Below are 22989 nucleotides of genomic sequence, written 5' to 3'. Positions count from 1 at the left end.
GGGGGGGGGGGGCAGCAGCTGCCCTCGCACCGGGGCGGAGGGAGGCTTCGGGAGGATGGGGAGGGGGGAGAACAGAGAGGGGAGGATTATCCATGGACACAGCCTGTCCCCTTTTCACTGCATTTAACAATAAAGCAGTAGCTATAGCAACGGGGTTAATTAATGCATCCGATTTGCATAACTAAAACTCTGAACCCATTCAAACCTTGCTGATATTTTCATTCTTAAACCTGGCCTGCAAGGCTGTGCTCTTATGGCAAGGGGAACCCAAACAAACACAGGACTGCCGTGCTGGCAGGGAGATGCGGGGACACACCGCGCACGGCACAAAGCCACCCCTGCTGCAGCGTGACCTGCCCCAGGGGCTCCAAGAGACATTTGCTCCACATACCTTTATTCCCCCAGCAAGCATTAGCATTTGCAAATAAGCATGGGGAAGAGAACAGGAAAAATGGGGACTGAAGTGTCCTTCAGAAAATAAAACGGGGAAAAGTGATTTTCAGAGATGGAGTAAAGCACATTCCAAGACAGAGGGGGTAAGGAGATAGGCAATGTAAAGGTTTCAGACTATCGTATAACCAGAGGGGGAAATGTCTTCTCACCACAAACATGCATCTGCATGATGTCTAGACAGTCATAAAAAGGGCAATTAAAGTACTGCAGGCTGCAGTAAGCTAATGTCTCCTCTCCCAGTCTAAACAGTTGAAACATACCGTACTAACTTAGAAAAAAACCCATATAGGATAGAGAGAGAAAGACAAGTTTGTAAGGAAAAATGTTTTGAAATTCAGTTTTAAATAAGCCAGTAAATTAATTCAACCTTGTCAAATCTTTGCCTTATAACATATCAAATATTCCGCCTGCGTCCTGTCTAGACTGCGATAACAAAGGGCATTTAAAGCCCTGCAAGATGCGCTGACAGAGTAGCCATTTAAAGATGCAGTATTGCTTTCTCCATCTAAAACGATTTGTCAGATGGAGTTAAAATGAAAATGATAAGTAATCACTCTGGTTCACAACCATTTCAAAAGAAAAAAAAAACCACACAAAAACCCCACAGCTCATAGATATAAATCCCACTAAAATCATTCCAATGTATCATTCCAGTGGGATTTGTTGGGTCTTTTTTTTTTTTTTAATAGCATTTGCTTTTTTTTATTTTGTTAATCTGAGATGTCACTAGCTTTCTGCAGCACAGGCATTTCTAAATAGGAGTGTGTTAAGTTTGAAAAAGCCAATTTCAAGTACTAATTGATTTACTGATATAAAATGATAACTTGCAGAGAGATGCTATTGTAACTCCAAGGGTTAACAGGGAAAAGGATTTTTTAAAAAATTTATTTAAAAGCAAAAGAATAAACTATATCTTACATGAGATAAACTGTCCAGTCTCCATCACTGACACAATTCAGCCTGGGCAGTCACTGTCCTCAGGAGAGCAAGAGAGAAAGAAAAGTTAAAGCAAACTATGTGGGTATGCACAGCATGTTTTTTTACTAAGAAAGGACAGTTTTCTGGAAAAAGCTAAACCAGATATAATCCTGTCTAATGTAAAAAATGTCCTCCTCTCTTCCTGAGCTTTATCAGCTGCTAGAGAACCAAAATCTTAGAAAATATATATACACAAAAGAGCTGATCCGGTTTAACAGGACAGCTAACCCTGCCCACCATGGAGCAGGCGCCCGCAGGCCCACAGCAACCCTCCAAGCAGCCACTTTTAGCAAATGCAAGACTGGCTTTTAAAGACTGTTTTGTTGTGATTGGGGTGTGCCCAGCCCCGGGTCCAACCGCACCACACAGTCGCTTCCGTGGGGGGGTCACGGTGGGGAGTCACCTCTGGAAGTTCAAAACTGGATTGACCTCATTCTCTGCTCCTCACCCTATAGCATACCACCACCGCTGCCGTCGTACCTCCCCTCTGTCTCCCCACCCTTGTTTCTTAATTATTATTTTAATAAGACTGTTTCCAACTTCACTGTTCATTCCACAATAGCCCAAGGGCTACAACTGTTCATTAGACAGAATTTCTGCTTTAATTGCACTGACACAGATGTGTAGGTTATCTGGAAGAAATTACTAAAATGAGCAGTAAAGAATGGGGCTGGATGCTTTTCTTCCCTTATGGAGAGTTTAATTTAATGTTATTTCCCCCCACACCCCATACAAGCAGCATCACTCACTGCACTGCGGGTTTGCAGAAGAATTAACCCCAAACTGTGCATACAGGTGCACTTTGCTCCCCACGCCACACTAGGATTTCTACAAGGGCAGAAAGCACATGTTTCCCTCCAGGGACTGCAGACGTGGCACTGGAGGGGCCTGACACCACCCAACCCACCAGGCTCTGCATCCGCGGATGCACAGAGCAGAGCCCCGGGGTCCCAGGAGGGAAGCGGGTGACTGACACCCGGCCCGGCTGATGTGCCCATGTCCCCCCTGTGTCCCCCAGGCAGCACAAGTCGGTGACATGTGCCTGAGACTCAAGTATCCAAGACCATCAGTAAAGCTTTAGGGAAGAAGTTCAAGCCTTGACCTGACCATAACTTGTGGGTTTTGCTGTCAGGTTAACACAAAGTCCCCTATGAGCACTTGGCTGCAGCCACCATGAGAGTCTGTGCTGTCAGAGCTTTCAGTGACCCCAGAATCACAACCCCTTGTTAAGCTGTGAAAGCACCAAACCTTGTCAGGGCATGAGGCAATGCCACCACTGCCCAAGAGCTCGTGTCCATCCCTGCACCAGCACTGTGGGTGTCAGGCCTGGGGTGCAAAACAGGCCCCCTTGGTCCTTTCACCCTCTGCAAAGAGGTAAATCACAGACATAGAAAAATGTCATCACTTCTGCTCAACAATGTCCAGGCTTCAAACTCGCCACGGTTGTGCAGCTGTCAAATCAGCCATGGAGTTTACATGAACTTCCTCTGCAATTCACGTTGGCAAGAGCCAGACTCATAATAGCCTTGGATTCACAGAGAAAGAGCTGCCAGTGTTATTTCTATTTAAAACCTCTATTTAAGCTTCATACACTCATTCTTCACATATAATACACATGCATATACACACAAAAAGTAGAAGTGAGCCAGATTCAGAAGAATTTCACTTCACCAAGAGCACTGCTTAATAGCAATTTCAGATTTTGGCTCACTGTTATTATTTAGAAGCTTTTAATTCAATAATAAAAAATATGAACCTGCCAATTTTTTGTTATATCTTTTTGCCAGGAAGGAAAAAAAAAAAGAAACCATGTAAGAAACTTGTACCAATTTATGTATTGAACCATTTCTTCCCACCCAGCCAGGCAAGGGACTGCTCTCCTGGAGCAGCAGCACAAAGACACTGGCCAGGCCAGGGGAAGGATGAAGCTGTTGAGCCAGCCAGGGTGGGCTGAGGCAGAGGGAACAAGCAGATGCACATCAAGGGTTCAGGTCTCATTTCTGAATATGTCTAAAAGCCATTAAAAATGTCTCCTTCAGTAAAACTCATCTTTGATTTAAAGTGGGGGAAAAAATTCACAAATGCTTCATGTCAAAAAAAGTCTGCATTAATGGAAAAAACCCCTTTCCTTTGTTGCTAGGGGACTTATTTGCTTTGTATCTGCTGAAAACCTTTAAAATTCCACTATTGTATTTTAACAAAACCCCGAGATTGAAGCATCTCATGTGCTAAAAATCAAGAGACAGAGCACATCAGTTCCATCCTTCATTTGTAAGTACTTTGCTCAGGCCTGACTTCGTTTTGTATCTTGGTCCTCGATGCTTTTTGGCAGTTTGCTCTAGACTTACTGGCAAGGGCTAAAAGGTTTCTATTTAGCTGGTGTCAGCTGAGCATCTGTGCCTGCAAGAACTGGAGTGGGGGTGATCCCGACTGCATTTCAAAAGCACATTCCTTTTTTGGGAGCTGCCACATTAATTTCAAATCTTAAGTGTGTTTGGGTAGCAGGGTGACTCCCTCCAGAAGGGTCCCCACTGCAGTCCCGAGGGGAGCATCCAATTCTGGGAAGGTTTCCTGACCAGGGGAGGGAAAAGGAGCTGGGAACGCTCCCTAACCTGTGACCCTGGTAACAAAAGGCAGGGAGAGCGTCTAGACCTCCAGTCTGATGGCGAGTGAAGGCGGGTATTGTGCTGCCTCAGACAAGGCAGGCACACATGCGCTGTGGGACAGGAGCAGTGATGCAAACCCCAGCTGCAGTGATCAACAGCATCGCCCCAAAATGCACCAGGTTACTGAGAAGGGAGGCCAGGCACAGCCCACCCTTCCTCGCCAGAGCAGGGTTTAGCAGCGGCTTTCAGGGCAGCTCCCAGTTTCCAGCACAGCTGGACCCAGTGGAGATGAGCTCATGGGGTTTCCGGCCTGACCAGTCCTGGGTTTCCCTTTGCCTCCATGTATTTCACACATACCATCCTCACACTCCCAAATGCACCATCCTGCAATTCCAGCTCTGTGCAGATCCCAACAGGGATGCTTTCTTTCATGGAGCCTTTATTTTCTGCTTTCCCTGTCTTAGTTAAAAGGGGACAAAAGATGTTCCCTCTCCACCAAGCCTAGAGATCAGATCAACATTCAGAAAAGCACAAGTCAAGACCCAGTTCTACCATGTATTTCTTGTGTGACCCAGAACAAGCCCCTTGGCTTCCCATTGTAGTAGGTCCCCACATATAAAAATACAAATACCCTAAATAAATGCTAGAGCTAATAGCAGGTTACTGCCAGGGAACTGCACAAAGAGAAAACAAAAGACCTATTAAAAGCCCTTCTTCATCTCTGCCAGAAAGAAAACACTATTACTCAGTACTTTAAAAGATGCATTAAAGGAGAGAGAGCAGCCAGGGGTTTAAGGACACCCCTGGCAGAGCGCAGGGGGAAGTGCTCCAGACCAGCCACCCCCCATGTACCCTCAGGACAAGATTTTCCCTGGGGCGCTCCCACGCCCTGGCCATGCCCTTGGCCATGCCCTGGCCATGGCACCACAGGCAGTGGGAGCAGCACCCGAGCCCTCCTGGCAGACAGTACCACACCAAAATGCACCAACCTGAAGCTTCCGGCAAAACAAAAATCATTAGTTTCACGCTTCCCAATGGAAAAATAACTACCTCCCAGAACGTCTGTTTTCTGCCATGCTCCAACCCAGCTGTATGATGGTGAAACCAGAGGGACCACAGACACACACAGAGGTGGTGGCACTGGTGTGGTACCACCCTGGGCATCAGCAGCACTCACCAGCCCAGGAGCACCACTCCACACAGGACCTACAATGCTGGGTACAACCAGAGCCACCTCAGACAGCTGCAGAGGCCCCCCAATCCTTCTGCCACCCTCAGGGGTTATAACCTGAAGCCAAGGAAAAACAGCCCCAGCAGCTGAGATAGTTTATATAGCCATTGAAATCCCACCCCCTTCTGATGAGAGGTGAAATATTAACAGTGAATACACTGAATTCAGAGCAAGAGTTTTATTATCCTGGTAGCTACCTGATGCCAATCCTTCACCAACACACCCTACCACATCCATACCTTTCTACCTAAAAAAAAAGGTGAGGGACAGGGAGCTTCTTCTCCCCCTGCCTCCACTCCTTCCTGCCCCATTTCCAAAACCTCATCCCTCCGGCAGCAACTCCTTCCCCAGGTGCTCCAGGTCCCTGGGGCCACACAGGCACCACCACTGCCTGCGGAGCTGGGGCAGGACGCTGCGTGGGGGCACCGGGGTGAGATGCCACACACCTGCAGTCTCAGCAAGGTCCAGCCCAAACTTCCTCACAGCTTGGCACCTCCCATGGCAGCAGTTCATCTTCTGACAACTGCGTGTGATTTATTTTTGGTACGCATGCACAAGGAGACTGAGAGATCCTACAGTGGGATTTTATCAGCAGTATGCAGCTATGGAAACAAACCCATTTAGACTAATATAACAAAATGCCCAAACCCACAACAATAAAATAAAGAACGATGCATATGGGCATTTTCACAGGGGAACGTTGCAGCAAACACAGAGTGTGACCCAGCTTCTGGGAAACAGGGGAGGTCTGTGTGTCCACTTGGACAGAATTCACTTCAAACTTCTAAGAAATCAGGAGAGCACACATTTTTATCTAGTTACAAGTTTTGGCTTCTGAGTTTTGTTTTGTGCAAACCTTTCACCCTGCCCTTTGATATGAAAGGGTTGAAGGACTGCATGTCCTTAATCAGATGAACGGCTCGTTGGTGAGGGCATCTCCTCTTCACCCTCTGTACCCATTCCCAGACACCCTCTGTGAGAAGCTGAAGAGCCAACATAAAAGCCCAGCAGAAATTGCAGCACCCCTTTTTGCTCCCCAGCACCCCTTTTTGCTCCCCGTGGGGAGGATGGCAGTGCCTGACCATGCTCCTGTGCACAGCTCTGGGCAGAGGCTGCGGCTCAGCCAAACTGATCTCCTCTCAGCCGGGGAGAGAGATCCACAGGTCCTTTACAGAAATTCAAGAGTCTGGCATCCACACCTGAGGCATCCAGGACTTACCAGGAAGATGGTGGACCAGTTTAAAAACCCAAGGAAAAAAAAAAAAAAAAGAAAACTAAGGCTCCCTTGAGACGGTCTCGGGTGGTGCTCCCTGCTCAGGATTTGTGTTTTGATCCCCTGGGTGCAGGGCTTTAACCTAGAAGGCAGAGGGATGGGCACGGGCATCTCTCCCCGAGGGTCCCGGCTCCACAGACAGCACCAGGGCGCTCCGGGGGGACGCGGTGGTGGAGGTGGCGGTGTCTGGCAATCCTGGCCCAGGCTGTAGCTGCAGACAAGGACGCAGACAACAAAGGCAAGGCAAAAAGCCATCGACAGAGGCAGCAGCCACGTCTGGCAGACCGCGGCTTTCAGAAGCCCGGGGAGACTTTCTGGGCAGTCACCGATGTCTGCAAACGCAGCTCCTTGCTGGGCGCACAATTAAGCTAGCAGCAAGATCGCTAAAGCGTCCTACACCATACTCCAAATAGTATCCATCCAGTAAGATTAAAAACCCACAAAGAATACAAGAGTGTGGCAAAGAAGCAAGTAACTGGAGACTGCATGGAACAACTCTACAACAAGAAAAAATTGTATTTAATTTTCTGTTATTTATATTTTAAGAAAACCACATGCTTTCACTTGCATCTTTGCCTCCCTCCCGGAGGCACAAACATACACACAAAATGGGACAGGGAAGACCAGGGAAAGCAGGAAGAGCAGCAGAGCTAGAACACATCCCTGCTCACACACTTTCCTAAATCACAGGACAAGAAAACGGGTGCAAGTTTTACAACACTGAATCAACAGCAAACACCTTTTGTTAGAGTGAAAGTGCCCTGAGCTATGCTGCTCAGAGCAGCGTGACACTGGGGCTCCCTCCACCCGCCTGGCTTATCTGCTGAAATCTGTCATTTGAAGGATTAATATAAAATAAATATAAATAAATCATTGACTGCTGCAGGACAGTTTCCCTACAGACCGGTGTGTGTCCCAGCACCGAGGCTGTGTCTACCCTGCATGTACCGGCTGCTCCCGGCCTCGGGCTCCTGCGTTCCCCTGCCTGATGTTTGCACCATGATAACGCTGCTGGTGGGACCAGTGGTGTCTTACAGCTTCTTTGCATACGCAAGGACTATTTTGCTGTGCAACCAAATTGTGCCAACAGGCTCAAAATAGAGAAACTGAAATAATTATTTTTTGTCTTATTTTAGATTATTACTTTTACTAACAGATGCTTGATAAAAACCTTATGAATGATTTGTAGGTACTACAAGCACGTTAAAGATCTCAGCGTGGTTATAAGCCAAGGTCATAAACTCTATTGACTTCCCAGGCTCTGTAACAATTGATTCACCATTTACTGAAATCATTTATTCACCACTTGTTAACACTTTATTTAGTCGGTTCTTCTCCAGCAGGCTTGGGACACGACATTTGAGCAAAGACGCCTTACTTTTGAGGTACTCTCATAAACTCAGTTCTAAACTGAGAGAGCAACCTATAAATGTTACAACGAAATAAACCAGCAAAGGCTCTTTTGCAAACAGGTTTAGCTCAAATCCAGCAGCCTGGTTCAACAGGGCTCCCAACGCTTGGTTTTGTCTGTCCTGAATGTCGGCAGTTCCTGCCACACTCAACAGAAGTCAAACATGCCATGACTTAAAAAGATTCAGGTTTTAAAACTACTTTCACAAAATACAGTGAAAGGTTTTTTTCCCCTCAATGTAATGCTGCTCATTAGTAGTTTGCCAGAATAACAGCAAATGGAAGAGTACTCGTGCTTAAAAGGACATTCAGATTTCAAAGATGTTTCTACATTAAACAGCAGAAGTAAAAATCCCATCCAGGATTACCAAGTGCAGCCAGCTATTGATAAGACAAAAAATACCAGGTTTGTGCAATCAGCCTCTGAAGACACCACTGCATCCCCCTCTGCACCCCGAACAGCAGGTACCTGCTGCTCTCAGGGCAAGGCAACATACCACCCATTTCGTCAAGCGAGTAACCAGGGTGTTTATAGTACAGCAGCTGCAATCATGCAATCAGCCTTCATAATTAGATCTTGGCAACTCTTGAAATACTTCACTTACCCAGTTTACCTGGAAAGGTGCGACCTAAACATTCAGTGCCTGGAGACATTTGAAAGAAAAACAGAAAGCATCCGTCAGTGATGGGAGCCACCTCCGACCAGCTGCAACACACCCCAGCTCCCCTCTCGGGGCTCATTCTTGAAGAACTCCCCCACAGCCAGCCACAGTTGACATCTGCACCCAAGCCTACCACCTCTGCAGTGGCCAGCAGTACCAAAGCACTACAAGCCAAGTCTCACCACTCCCGGTAACGACCCCACATGCTTTTCCCACACCAGAAGTTGCAGCACGAGGTCCCGTTCCTCTCCAGCCATGCCACTGCATGGGTTTCCCCAGGACTGCTCTCCTCCAGCCCTCACCGTCAACTCGCCTGATGACACACCAAAGCCTTACGAAGGTTTACAAAGGTTTTGGGATCGCTCAGCCCACCCCAGAGACCTTCCCACCACATTCAACAGTGTCAGACTGCTTGTCCACAGCCCTGGGCAGCAACTGTGTGCTTCAAGGTGCCGGGTGGGCTCGTTGTCACGTGCTGTCTTCTCTGGAAACACACGTAGCTGAGCCCCTTGTGCTGCTGAGCCTTGGTGAAAGCTGGGGGCTTCCCAGCGCCCCATCCCAGTGCGGGGGCAGAGGCTGTGGGGTGCCAAAGAGGAAGACCCACAGCAAAACCCTGCACAAAACCCCGTATGCAATGCCCAGCAGATATATTTGCAAGTGAGGAACAAAACAGCAAAAAGTTTGGGATAAAAGACCACTCATGACTTCTCTCTCACCCGTCAATAAGCAACGCAGTAGCATCTGCAAAACTGATGGGATGATAGGACATGGGTCCCCCCCAAACCCCACCAGCACAACCTCAGTGCCTGATGAGCTGCGGGTACCACAGGCTGGGCAACTGCTCTGCAGGCCCGCAGGGATTCCACCAGAGAAAACCTGTGTACGGGACTTTTTTATGAAGCCCATAAGAACTGTCTGTCACTGATAATGGTTAATTGGTACTAATTACTACCTGCCACAGTCTGATGCCGAAGGAGTCCTACTGGCCTATAAAAGTGGCCTTTAACCCCAGAGCAAGGGAGGCTCTCAGCTGTCAGACACACCAAGCCAAGGCTCCGCACCTCGGGCACTCACACACCACCCGCTCCTCACCCTGCTCCTGCCACCGCTCCCGCCGCGACAGCACCAGCCACGAGTGCAGGAGAGCAGGCTGGGCGGTTCGAGGGGTTATATTAACACATCATTCCTCCTAAATAAAGCTTTAAAAAGTTACTTTCCATGCACCTGAGAGGACAGAGATAAGCAACTTTTTCACCCTAGGAAAAGATTAAGGGTCGGAGAGTCGCTGTAAATTACTGCAGCAGCTAAATAACTTGAGATCCACAGGCCCGGAGCCAGCTCACTGATTTTAAGTCAGGCTGATTTAGAGGAACGAGTTCAGATGTATTGCAAATCAATGCTTCACACGCGGGAGGCATTCAAAAGCCACCGTGCAAGCATGCGGCGTCGCCTGCACGCACTCGGACAGCCGAGAGCTCCCGGCACCTGCACACCACCACCACCCCGCTGGGAGCAGCACCGACACTGCTCCTGATGGGAAGGGAAAAGAGGAATTCTGGGGAGCCCAACAGCAACGTGTGGCAACGCGCTGTGACCCCCCCCTCCTCCTCCTTGCTCCTCTGCAGCCAGCTTGCTGCACAGAGCCCGAAAAGGGGTGGGAGGCCAAAAAGGAGTCAAAGGCCAGAGAAGGGGTGGGAAGCCAAGGGAAAAGTAGAGGGTGAGAAAAAGTGGAGGCTGAAAAGGGGTTGGAAGCCAAAGGGAAAAGTAGAGGCTGAGAGAAAGTGAAAGATGAAAAGGGGTGGGAGGCCAAAAACGGGTAGGAAAGCAAGGGAAAAGTAGAGGCTGAGTATAAGTGGAGATCAAAAACAGGTGGGAGGCCCAAAAGGAGTAGAAGGCAAGGTAAAAGTAGAGGTTGAAAAAAAGCGAGGGTCAAAAAGGGGGAGAAGGCCAAAAAGAGGTGGGGAGCCAAAAGGAGGTTGAGGGCCAAGGGAAAAGTAGTGGCTGCAAAACAGCAGAGGCAGAAAATGGGTGGGAGGCCAAAACGGGGTGCAGAACCAAAGAAAATATAGAGGCTGAGGAAAGGTGGATGCTGAAAACAGGCAGGAGGACAAAATGGTGTGTGAGGCCTTAAAGGGGTGAGTAGCCAAAAAGGCATGGGAAGCCAAAAGAAAAGTAGGAGCTAAGAAAAAGTGGAGGCTGAAAAGGGATGGGAGGCCCACAAGGTAGAGTATGAGAAAAAGTAAAGGCTAAAAAGAGGCGAGATGACAAAGGAAAAGTATAGGCTGCAAAAAAAGTGGAGGCCAAAAGGGAACAGGAAGCCAAAGGGGGGTGGAAGGCTGAAAGAAAAAGTAGAGGCTTTGAAAAAGCCAAGGCCCAAAAGGGGTGAGAGGCCAAAGGAATGGTAGGGGCTGAAAAAAAGTTGAGGCTTAATATGGGTGGGAGGCTGAAAACAGGTGGAAGGCCAATTGAAAAGCAGAGGCTGAAAAAAGTGGAGTCCAAAAATGGGGTGGGAGGCTCAAAAGAAGTGAGAGGGCAAGGGAAAAGCAGAGGCTGAGAAAAAGTGGAAACCAAAAAGGCATGGGAAGGCCAAAAGGTGTGGGAGTCCAAACGAGCCCTGCCTGCAGCTGGCTGGACCAGGATCAGCTGTTCTCTGGTTGAATTTCCAAAAGGGCAGAAAGCAACAGCTCTCCCCCCGACCCTGCTCTGCAGCACAGGCAGTCCCTCGCTGGTGCTCAGCACAGCAGCCCTGCGCACACCCCGAGGATGACACCCTGTGCACACACGGGCACGTCACCCCGACACATGATGTCTCACCCAAGATGTTTTGGCAATGGCCTGGGATGTGTGGGAGAAGCAAGCCTGAACCCTCTGAAGTCAGGCGGGATTTTATGCTGCTGCTTCTCACCTCTCTCCGAGCTCGCCTGGCTCTCACACGCTCACTTTTGACCTTCTAGTTTAGCCACGCAGTTTGCCAGCTTTTAAAATGCAAATGTAAATTTGCACTTAGAGTCAGAGCTTTAGACTTGACCAGAGCCACCGTCAGCTCTCCTCCTTTCCTCCACACATACATAACTTTTTTTTTTTTTAATGCAATCAGCAGCAGAGAAAAGATACAGGAGTGGCTGAGCAGTCGGCACATATTCCCTGTGGATCAGTGCCCGGAGCCCTTCTGCAGCCACAGTCCTGCCAGACAACTCCATGTGAAGGGTGGCTCACACTGTCTGCCTACCAGCAGCAGCAGCAAGGAACCAGTAATTATACTGGCTGGACCAACACCTGCTAGTGGTTTTGTCTTACACTGTTTGTGCAACCAAATAGGCTGCCAAGAAAACAAAGATGTACTTAGTCTAAACAGGTGAAAACATGAAACAGGGAATGGAGCTGCCGCGTTTGTCTCACGATGCCTGTGTGCAACTCATGCTGGAAAATTATTTTTGGTTTAGTCTGTAAGAAGGCTCCAAAAGCACGTAAAAGCACTGCACGCACTGAAAAGACAAATTTTTGCTGTGGGAGGAGGGAAGAGGACTGTCCGTCCCCAGAGTCCAGCTCCTGGATCTGGCCTCACACTGTGGCGCAGGGCACGTGGATGCTCTTTGCTGAACCACGACACCAGCACCAAAAAAGCCTGGCTTGCCGGCAGCACAGCTGCAAGAGTCCTGCTACCCCCGGCCTCTCGCATGGGACACCATACAGGACGTGACAGCCCTCGGCTGCCCAGGGCTGCCTGCAGATCAGAGCAGCTCCCAAAAAAGCACCGCGTCAGTTTAGAGCTGAAGTGCCCAGTCCCACACCCGGGTCTGCACGGGCAGGGGACTGAACCTGGCACGGCATTTCTCATTCATGGAGCCGGAGGTTGGCAGCAAGGTGGGAAGGGCGGATATCCTGAAGGATCAAGGGCAAAGACCCCAAAGGAGCACCAGGGCCAGCCTCAGCCTTTGCTGCCTTTCTGCAAGGCAGAAAAGCCAGGATCAGCTCCTAACTGCACCAAGTCGCACCCAAGATACACTTAGCAGATGGGATTTGTTGTACATGATTTGTCCTGGAATAAAAAGATCAGCCCCACCTCTTGCAGCCTATTTACTGAAAGCCACTAAACATTAAACAGAGGCAAAAAGTGTATCCCAGCAACATCTGGAATTTATCCCTTCCTCCTGAAAAAAAAAAATAAATTATGCCCTATTCTTTTTGAGAAAGAAAAATGATTATATAGAATTATAATGCTGGAAGAAGATAGAGAAGAGCAGAGATTTTCTTTGAAACACTGTTTGGACAATTAAAAAGGGATAGTTTCAAAGAAGCAGCAAATCCTATCTCAGCTTTTTCCACCCTGTCTCACAGTGCCAGGCTCTCCTCCCATGTGTTGGCTAAGACTCTTAAGAAAGCAACAGAGTATTTTCATCCTTGCAAGACCTTTAGTAAGCTAGAAAGAAAACCAGCTCTAAGTCCTAACTGGTTGAAGATACACCAAATAAAAAAATTATTCTTCCAATTCCTGACAAGACTCAGAGGCGCCTTGTTTTCTATGGAGAAAAGCTACTCAGGGACCAGCTTTCCAAAAGAGGATGGGTCAATCTTTACCCCAGAGAGCTGATGCTCTGTGTCTCCAGTCTGCAGAACAGAAAGGCTTCAAATATAGAAACAGGAAAGACTATCTGGATTAGAGGATGCAAGGTCAAAACGCGGTATCCTCCACTTCCCCAGGCTCCTGATCCCAGACTGCTGGGTGACAGCCCCACAGCATCACCTGGCCCCAGCCGTGACCAGAGTACCCTCGGCTCAGAAACCCTCCCCAGCCTTCCCTGACAAACCCACAGAAGTGCCTCCAGCTACTAAATTACCCAACGATTTAAACTAACTGCATTGATCAAGCTGGAAAACAAAGCTGCAGCTCTTGGCATGTGTACAGTGGAGGGTACAGCTGCGAGAGTTTTGCATTCTTCACCTGCAAGTAGTTCCAATCTTAGTAAGAGATGCCTCTTCCCCTGCCCAGCCCTGACACTGAGTGCTGCAGGGAGACACCAGCGAGCTCCAGACACCTCCCAAACAAAGCAGAGCCTCAGCACATGACAGGTATGTCCGATTTTGCAAATGAGGACAAGGCTGTTCCTAGAACAAGTCCCACTACTCCGGCTCCTCCACCCCCATCTCCTCGGCTGCGCGTGGACTGGATGCAGGATTTCATCAGGACATTAAACTCAGAAGCCGTAAAATCACTGTGCAAAAAACCAATTATACCTATTTTCGTAACAGCCAATTTAAGCTTGTATTTAGGTCCCCTCACATACCCCCTATGTTACATAAAGCATTTCTTCCACTTGAAATGCAGCTTTCTAAAGGCCATTTTGCTTAATTTAATAGATGCTTAATGTGGGTCTGCAAATCTCTAGAAGCGTAACCAAGGAAGACACATGGCTGCCAGATACAGCGTGATCCCTTCCCAAGAAAAAGAACGAACAGCAGAGGATGAAAAGCATCTCCAGACCCATGAACCTGCTGCGACTGAAGTGCACTTGTGGTCTGAAGAGCAGCAAAACCCCACGGTCAAGTCAAAAGAGAAATTCCTGAACATCTGCATGCGGCTGTTAACCCACTCGAGACCAGGCAGTGCTCTGCAGGCTGCACAGCAGGACGGATAGTTCCCTTGCTGCATAACCAAATTAGCTGAACTGAGCCCACTCAGGCATGCTTCCCTCAGATTTGAAAAAGCTACTTTCTGAAGTTAAATTAAATAAATGCAGTCAGCCTTTTTCTTTACATTTCTTTTTTTAAAAAAAAGCTGCACTAAAAAAGAAGCTCATAGTGAATCTATTACATTGGGGCTGTCCATTACATTTATTCTTCCTTACAATTCAGGCCTGAATGGCAAGTCAGTAGATGTTGCGAAGTATTTACCAGGAAAACCCATGAGAATGATAAGGATTAAAAGCTATCAGCAAGACAGAACATGTTTGTAACCCTGTAGTTTGCTCTGTGTCCCACTTGGAGCACATGGGATCCCCATCAGAGGCGCCTGTCTCCTCTTCTTACTTTTGAGCCCATCTCTGGCACATCATTCAACAGGACAGCTATCACCTGCATTCACAGAAAACCTGAAAAAGGTGCAAATTGTATCTATTGCTACAAATAAGTCACACTAAAGAAACAGAAAACATTCCCTGCATTACACACCAGTGATCAGAACCGTTAAGTCCCTCATGTGTGTGTCTAAGGCTGGAGAGGGACACACTGAACTTGAAAATGCATCGTCCAATTCAAGCAAAGTCCCATTACAGTAATACAAGTGTAATAATAGAGGTGAGATTCCTGTTTATTAGATAGGAAATTATTGTAATTTAAGATAATTTTACTCTGCATTGTGTGAAACAAGCGTCCATAAATCATGTTGTTCCTTAAGTGTCCTAAAGGCAGCACCTAGCAAGCCAAGATACTTTCAGAGTTCAGTGCTAAATTACTGAAGCCAAGAGACCACCCTTGGTAAGGCAGAGTAATGGAAAGAATGAAAAAAGCACGGAAAGAGCAATATCTGCTCCTCCAGGAAAGCAGCCGAGACATTTGCCTTCAGCGAAGCCGAGCCCTGGCAGCCCGGGCCGGCGCAGGGGACACCGATGCTCTCCGGCTCACTGCACCGGTACTTGTGAAGAGCACAATGAAATCCAGCCTGGTTTCAAGTCTGGAGCATGTACCAAGAACAAGACCAACCCTGGGTCATTTAAGCTGCTGAGCTGTGGGTTTCATCGCCGTGGCTCCGACAGCCAGCCGGTACCCTCAGCACTGGGGGAAACACAGCACGGGAGAGTGCGGGAGGCTCGGAGCACAGCTTCGCTTTTGGGGGACATTTTTTGGTTTTATATGTAACAATAACAGTGATTAATAACAATATTAATCATAATATTAAACAGAAACCACTAAGGGGGAGAATTTCCAGCACAGAGCCCAGCCCGCAGCAGACTCGCTGCAGCCGCAGCAGGCAGCTTCCCTGGGACTCGTCCTCGGCAGCCGAAGCCACCGGCACGTTGCACATGGGTGGAGGCGGCGGTGAGCAGATTCAGGAGGACAGTTGTAGGGACTCAGGCCTGGAAATGTTAGTCCTATTGCTCAGTGGTTAGACGTCTTTTGGGAATTCATCCAAATGGCATGCTTCCTTCCCACTTGCCCTGCAGGTAAATCTAGCATGTGGCTTACACAATCTGTTGACTTAAATAAAGCAAGGGTAGAAGAAGAAAGCTGTTCAGACATCAGGAGAGGCTCATCAGTCCTTTGGGCAAAAGTCTGGGTCACTTCCATCTCTGCAGCATACTCGGTGTGTCAGCCAGGGCCCCATCTCCCTCCGCGAGAGCACGTGCAGCGAGGGTGCAGCAGAAACGGTCACAGCCTTCAAAACATCAGTAAAAGGACAACCACGACACGTTGCCAAATTCTTCCATATTTTTGGCCAGCACTGATGCTTAAATTCAATTTACAGAAATTTGAGTCCATGAGCTCTGCGCTCCAGTCAAGCCCTTTGAAATCAAACACAACTGAGCAGTGACCGCAGGAGCCTCCCAGGGCTCGGGGAGACGGGGCCACAGCCGCTTCCAAACCTCACGGCGCTGGTCCACCTGTGCCTCCGGCGTAACACTCATCCATCCTGGGGATGTGGGATGTTTCTAAAGCACTGTGAGACCACCACATGCTCTGTGAGAGCAAGATCTTGTCGGATACACATATCTCAGGTGCAAAACCAGCTGCAGTGTGCAAGACTGAAGAGCAGGCAGGCACTGGCAGAGAGCTGTCTGGAGCGAGCCCACCAGCTGCCCTCATCCGTACACCTCAGGAGTGCTTCTTGCTCCTGCTATTTCACATCGCTAGTCTCAAACTCCCTCCTCCTCCGGATCAACTCAGGCACCCAAGTGCCAGCCCTGGGGCCCGGCTGCTCCACTCACTCATGGCAGGAGCAGGCTGCTTCCCCAAAGCAAAAGACTAAAATCTGAACAAAGCAATTCTGAACGCAGCTGCAGCCAGGACTGTTCTGTTATCAAGAGTTACAAAGGGGAAAATGAGTTCTCGCAATTAATAAAATGGGACAGAAGTAGAGGAAGGCTACCTCGGAAGATACGGGTCATCTTCCCTCTGATATTTTAAAGCGCTGAAGATGCATTCAGAAGAAAAACCGACTCACCTGACTGCCATCGTGTCTATTAAGATGTAGCACAGCCATTCTGCTTGGTGTGCAAGTAAGAAACCCTACCACTGATCATCAACAGCAAGTTAATTAAGTATTATGCCAAATTCTGCATGTAAATCATACAGTGACTGAGGTCTGCAACAGCAAAGAGACGGACTTCGTTACTGCAAATACTCATACTGCAAGTTAACGTCTAAATCTCAAGGAAGGTAGAAGAGACACTACCATAGCAGTTATGATGGTGAGCTCCTCAGGAGGCAAGCTAGACACTCAATCCATCTCTCATATCAGAACTATGTTAACATTTAAATAGGACCTACTGTCGTGAGCAGATGTGGTTTTGAGTAATGGTTAGTGTTACTTAACCGGTTATATTCACTAATGTAATTGACACCTATTCCATCATCCTTAATACACCCACTTCTTTCTCCGATACCATAAATAGATTAGAAAAGTTTCTGCAGATGGCCATGACCCCATTTGTTTGTGCACTTAGCCATGTATGAATCACTCTTGGCTTGTAGCAGCACTCTGGAATTACTGAAAGATAACTAGTCGGCACAGACACCAATAAATGAATCATGCTTTCCACAAGACCAAACCTTTGGGCTTTTACAGACTCCAATTACAAAGTAAGAAGAAAAGAACAAAGAAATTACTCAGTCTATTTGCACAAAGTCATGCAGAGTTGATTCATAGTTTTACAGAATTATTACTGACAATCATTTGTAGGGGGTTAGAGTAACAAACCAGCTACTTAACATATTGGACAGAATGAAGAGATGGAAAAAAATCCCCAGACCACGTCCTGCATACATTCTTGGAAAGTAGTATTGATTTTTGTGCAAGTACATCTTTTCATTCTTGGTATGCTCCAAGCCTGGGGGTTAATCAGCTTTCGTTCTCCAAGGCTAAATTCTGCTTCGTTGAGTTGCTTGGGCCAAGTTTGCGAATGTGGGAAATCCTGTTGCACTTGCTGAAGTGCACAAACCTCACACCAGCAAACCATCGCAGGCACAGCTCCTCAGCACTGCGGGCACGAGCGAGGTCTCGTGAATGGATCAGAGAACTACCATGTGCAAAAGCACCTGCCTTTCCAAATGCACACTTTTAAATGTATACTGCAAGTGAAAAATTAGCCAGTCTGAGGCATTTTATTAAAGATTTGTGTGAGACTGAATACAGCAAACACAAATGTGTGAACCGTTTGAAAGCACTGTGGACATCCACCGACAACCTGTGAGGCAAGTTTCAAAAGACATGCAAGGTATCTTTATGTAATGCCACAGCCTGTGACAACACTAACATACAACACACACAGAGAAAAACACACCCTCTTCTAGATGGAGCGTAAGCCTAGTCTTTTATCATTGAGAAACTGGAAGTCTGACTACCTGGAGAAAAAAAGGGGATATTGTATTGATTATAACCTTAGCAATACTTCCTTGCTGTATGCAGTGAAAACCAGTGTTAAGTTAAAAAAAAAATAATCTAAAGGTGATGGTGGAGTCGGTGCCCACCTGAGCCTGCAATATGCACCAGTGCACTGGTTGTGGCATTTCTGAGCACGATGGCTGAATTTACAAGTCTCAGGGCCACGCAGCCTCCCATGCTCCAAATCAGCATCCTGTACCAGAGAGATACGCAGAGTTACAAGCATAATGTCCAACTGAACAAAGTCACTGACGCTTTGGAAAAGCATGTTAAGTTGAATGTATGCATGATGATATTTGTCTAAGGTGTTCCAGTGATGCCACCCCTTACATGTAACTGAAGACCCACTTCATGGGGTAATTTAACTTGCAAACTGAATTTGTGCTCTCTTCTACACACCAGCTGAACTTGGTCCACAGGCAGAAAGCTATCAGCCTGGTACAGCTTAGAGTCACAGCTCAGGAGAAACCAAAAACTGCACCAGAAGAGCTACCACACAGCTCTAAATCAATTTGGGAAAACTTGCTTATTTGTCCTCACCGTTAAGGCTGCTGATTTCCCGAGAGAGGTATTAACCCCACCCCAAAGTGGCTACAAGAAGGAAAGATGCTGTGCAAGATTTAAATGAAAACCTTAATAAACTTTCCCAATTCCTATCCTCTCTCCTACTCTACCCATACTACATAAATTAATGCTACAAGCTCTCTTGTATAAGAATATGTAGGCGACAATCTTCTCTCTCCAAAGAAAGTTTATTGAGGATGTGCTGTAGATAGAAGGGGAAGAAAAAGCTTCCCAATAACACCACTACAGCAGCACCAGGTTGTCTTTAGAAAGCCCGAGTCACTAGAATCAAGGCCTTCAGGTGCAACACAAGACTAAAAGGATGCACGAGCGAAACAGTAACGTGTCCTTCAGAAAGAGAAAAGGCTAAATCGGGAACCTGCAATATTAGGTAGATGCTTAGATAAATACTGTACAACATACCACAGCAAAAACGCTAACGCAAGTTTAGGTTTCACGCTGGAGATATTTCAAAAGATTTGCAAAGCTTTGATAATATTTAACATCTCTACTAATTTCCTTTTCGGTGTAATCATAAATTTACCATAGTAGCCAAAAGATCTGGGATGAACTACAAGTTCTAGCTGGCTCTGAAGCCAACAAGAATAATGTGTGCTGTTACTATTTTCTCTCAAAACATACCTCAGCAAAACTGACTTAAAATGAGAAAAGAAATTGTGAAACTGTCATTACAAAGAAGCATTTAAAATGCAGATCAAAGTACTGCCTTAGAAGCTGTATTCCTTGCCAAATCATCAAAGCTCTCTTTACTCTCAATAGCTCCCCAAATCCTCTGATTTGGATGATAAACTCCTACAGCTGAAATTTATCCACTTTTAAAAAAAACAAACAAAAAGCCCAAACCCCACAACTCCTTTCTCTGGTTACCAACTACTTCACTAACCAGGTCGTTTTGAACTACTTTCTTGTATTCCTACATCAATTAACTTTCACAGATGTGTTTATGCCTGTATACACACTGCAGTACTCCGATACTTTTTCAAGTATTGAAAACTTGTCAGCTCTCAGGGGTGTACAGGTATATGGTCTCATCCTGCAAGCACCGAGGTGCTGACGGCTCGGGTAGCAATTCCTGCCACGGCAGCACCGTGCTTAACACCGCTACTGCCGTTACACCGCTCCACTACACCCTGCGCTCACACCCTCCTTCCTACAGGAGCTCCAAGGCCACTCGTAGTGCAGCAAGGGAGCAGCAATGCAGCAGCCCACATAATCAGCTCTGAAAGATGGGAGATGACGGGTCAGATCCTGCTCTCACGGAGAGGAGCCTTGTGCCAAAATCCTCCCCATTCCTCTCTGGGGCCGGACTCGGCCGTGCCGCTCACAGCCAGAGCAGGTCTCTGATGTGTTTCCTCACCTGGGATCTGCCCAAGTGACCTAACTTCTGCCACCCAGAATGATCATAAAATAATCACCCAGCAATTTAGCCACGCAGACAGGAAGAACACTGCAAAAAACATCCCCGTCACCATTAATGATTCCTTTGCTTTATCGACATCGGGGAGTGTCCTCATGGTGTGAACCAAGTTTCCACTTAATTGCAGCAAAGTGGCCCTTGTACCTCTCTCCTCGCCAGCTTTCCAGCCAGACGTTATTACTTTGATGAAACACGCCAACAACAGATGCACGGTGTATCGGAGAACTTGAGGGATCCGATGAGGCAAAGCGCCCACCATGCACGGGATCTCCTTCCAGGAAGCAAACTGGTAGTCAGTTTTCTCATGAGACACCATCGCAAATAAATGACCTTTTTTAGCTAATTAGGCTTACCAAATTCTGATGGTTGCCATTACCTGAAACAAGACCAACAGACATGACTGCACAATGAGTTACTCTGGAAAGAAGCTGGATTGTAATTACTGTCTATTAGTGACACCATGTATTTGGTACTTCCCTTGGAAAGGTCTCCTCACGTCTATCCATTTATAATTTAGGTTTACAAATTCACTCTAAAACTGGATTTATCTAGCCACCAACTCTCAACCTGGGAAATCTACAAATATTAGTATATTTGGTGAGCAACAGCAAATAAAAGTAAGAACATACATTTGTAGGTACTCTACTCTCCATCTGCAAAGGTAGCAGTGGTAGTTCAATATCCTGAAAATGTAGAGGTGATCCCAGACCCTACCTTGGGAATTCCTGGCTTTAAGGAAAGGAATATGGCTGCTGTTCCCCACACACCCTTCAGTGCCGGTCCTCTCACAACCAGTATCTGAAAACATACTACTAAATAAAACGAAGGCAAACCAAAGGCTTCTTCAGCACACAGAGGATGCCTTCACAGGAGAAGGTAACAGGACTGGCTGCGTCAAACCATGCTCCTCTGAATATACCCTGATGCTGACTGAAAAGGAAGAATTAGCCAGGTCTTGCCTCCACTTTGCACTATAAATGATCACCTCTGATTATACAGGATCACCTCTGGTGCCGTGTGTGCCGGTCCCACCGTGCAGCACAACACAACCCAGGTGTTCACCCAGAGGAAAAAACCAAAGTTTGACTATTTTCCCTCCATTTTCTCCTCTGTGTCTTTTCACTCTGCCATTCAACACCTATTATAAAACGTTAAGATTAAAATCACTGCCTGAGGGCACAAAATAAACTGTAATTTTAAGACCCCTGTGCTCTCCAGGCTCAGGGAATTTGGACTTCCCCTGCTGCCCTGGGTAGAAGAGGTGGGACCTGCAGAGGTGGGACTGCGGACTGCCAGGGTCCCCAGGGACGGCCAAGGGCGCACACAGACAGTTCTTTGGACACTGTAAGCAAAAGCCATCCGTGTTCTGCTGCTCCCGGGTCGTACCTTGGGACACTGATCCTGGCAAAAACCTCAGCATAAAGCAGTGCTTGTCATGGACACATGGCCAGAGCCAGACACAGGGAACTCCCTGGGCTGGCTGAAGTCAAACTGAGATGCCACAAACTGAACATACTCTGTGCAAACACTCGCTAACTTGCTGAAACGCTGGTAAGCAGCTCTGGCTCCCCTCCATGTCCCTGCTTCCGGGAGGAAAACTTGGGGGGGATAAAGAAGGACGTGGTTATTATCCACTCCACCCTGGAAAAAGCCGTAACTGCCGCTGACACAGAGTCAGGAAAGAAATGTATTTGCCAAAAAAGCAGTATGAAGTGGAAAGGAGACGTGATCCCTGCTTGAGCCATCTGCGTTTGGTTTGTTATTAAACCAAAGAATGTGAAAACCTAGAAGTCCTCGCTTGGACAGAAACCCGCTCTCACGGTGCGCTCGCCCCAGCCCGCCACCAGCCGGGCACGGTGCTCTGACACCGGCGTCTGGGCGCTGCTGCCGGCCGAGGGGAACGGCCTCATCTCCTCGAGGAGATGTCACGGCACCTCTTGAACTCCCAAATGCTTCGGCTAACGTTACCGCCCGAGCAAAGCCTCTGCCGAGAGCTGCCCAGCCCAGAGAGAGACCTGCCCTCATGCCCTGCACCTGAAGCCATCCTCCCGCAGGGACGCACGGGTGCCCGCGGAGGCAGGACCCCCGGCCTTGGCACCCAGACCCTCTGGGCGAAGCCCCCACGGGTGCGAGGCAGCCCCAGCGCAGGCGTGAGGCCCCCCTGGCTTCGGCCGGAGTGGGCAGGCGCTGGCAGTTCACACCGGGCGAGCGAGCGGGCAAGCCGGCGGGGCAGCAGGCACGCCGCCTCGCTCCGCTCCCTGCGCCAAATAATTAGTTATTGACAGACTCTTCCGCCACGACAATCACCCCTGACCTCTTTCACCCAGCCGAAGCGATTAGAGACCACTGCCGCAGATGTCTGGCTGCTTAACGCTGCCCGGCATATTGGCACTACAGCCCCGGCGGCGGCGGGCGAGACTCCGCACCCCCGCCCCCAAAAAGCCCTTTTATAATCCTAATCTGGGAGCGCCACACACAGAAACCAGCTGCTTCCTCCACCGCAGCGCTGCAGCCTGCCATACGGAATAAAGCCTGCAAAGAAATATTTTTGGGGATCAGTTGTACAGTTAACCTAATTAGAGGGTTAAATTAAAAGAGTTTACAGTTATGCCACTTTCCTGAAGCATTCCTGTGTGGTAACTTTTGGCTAGAAAATTCAATAGCATCTGCTGGTAGCTGCTCTGAGGTTCCCTCAAAGTCGTATTGGAAGGATAAAGAAAATCAAGCAATTGGAGGGGGAAAAAGGCTGTATAATGCATTTATCTCAGGGAGACTC

The 22989-nt window shown here is 47.9% G+C and overlaps 1 protein-coding gene across 2 annotated transcripts in view; it reads right to left on the bottom strand.

Annotated features, from left to right (window-relative positions):
* PMEPA1 (prostate transmembrane protein, androgen induced 1) overlaps positions 1-20988 on the bottom strand; it is a 43015-nt gene extending 22027 nt beyond the window's left edge. Inside the window, exon 1 of one of the 2 annotated variants that reach the window (XM_026862091.1) lies at positions 20928-20988. The gene's annotated coding sequence lies outside the window, so the exon portion shown is untranslated. Of the gene's footprint in view, positions 1-8556; positions 8585-20927 lie in introns of those variants that run through there. The other variant, XM_026862092.1, reaches the window with a different exon arrangement.
* Between the last annotated feature and the right edge of the window lie 2001 nt (positions 20989-22989).

Source organism: Athene cunicularia (genome assembly GCF_003259725.1).
Source record: "Athene cunicularia isolate RWA chromosome 20 unlocalized genomic scaffold, athCun1 chr20_part1, whole genome shotgun sequence".
Lineage (NCBI taxonomy): Eukaryota > Metazoa > Chordata > Aves > Strigiformes > Strigidae > Athene > Athene cunicularia.
This window is presented reverse-complemented; position numbering and strand designations above follow the sequence as displayed.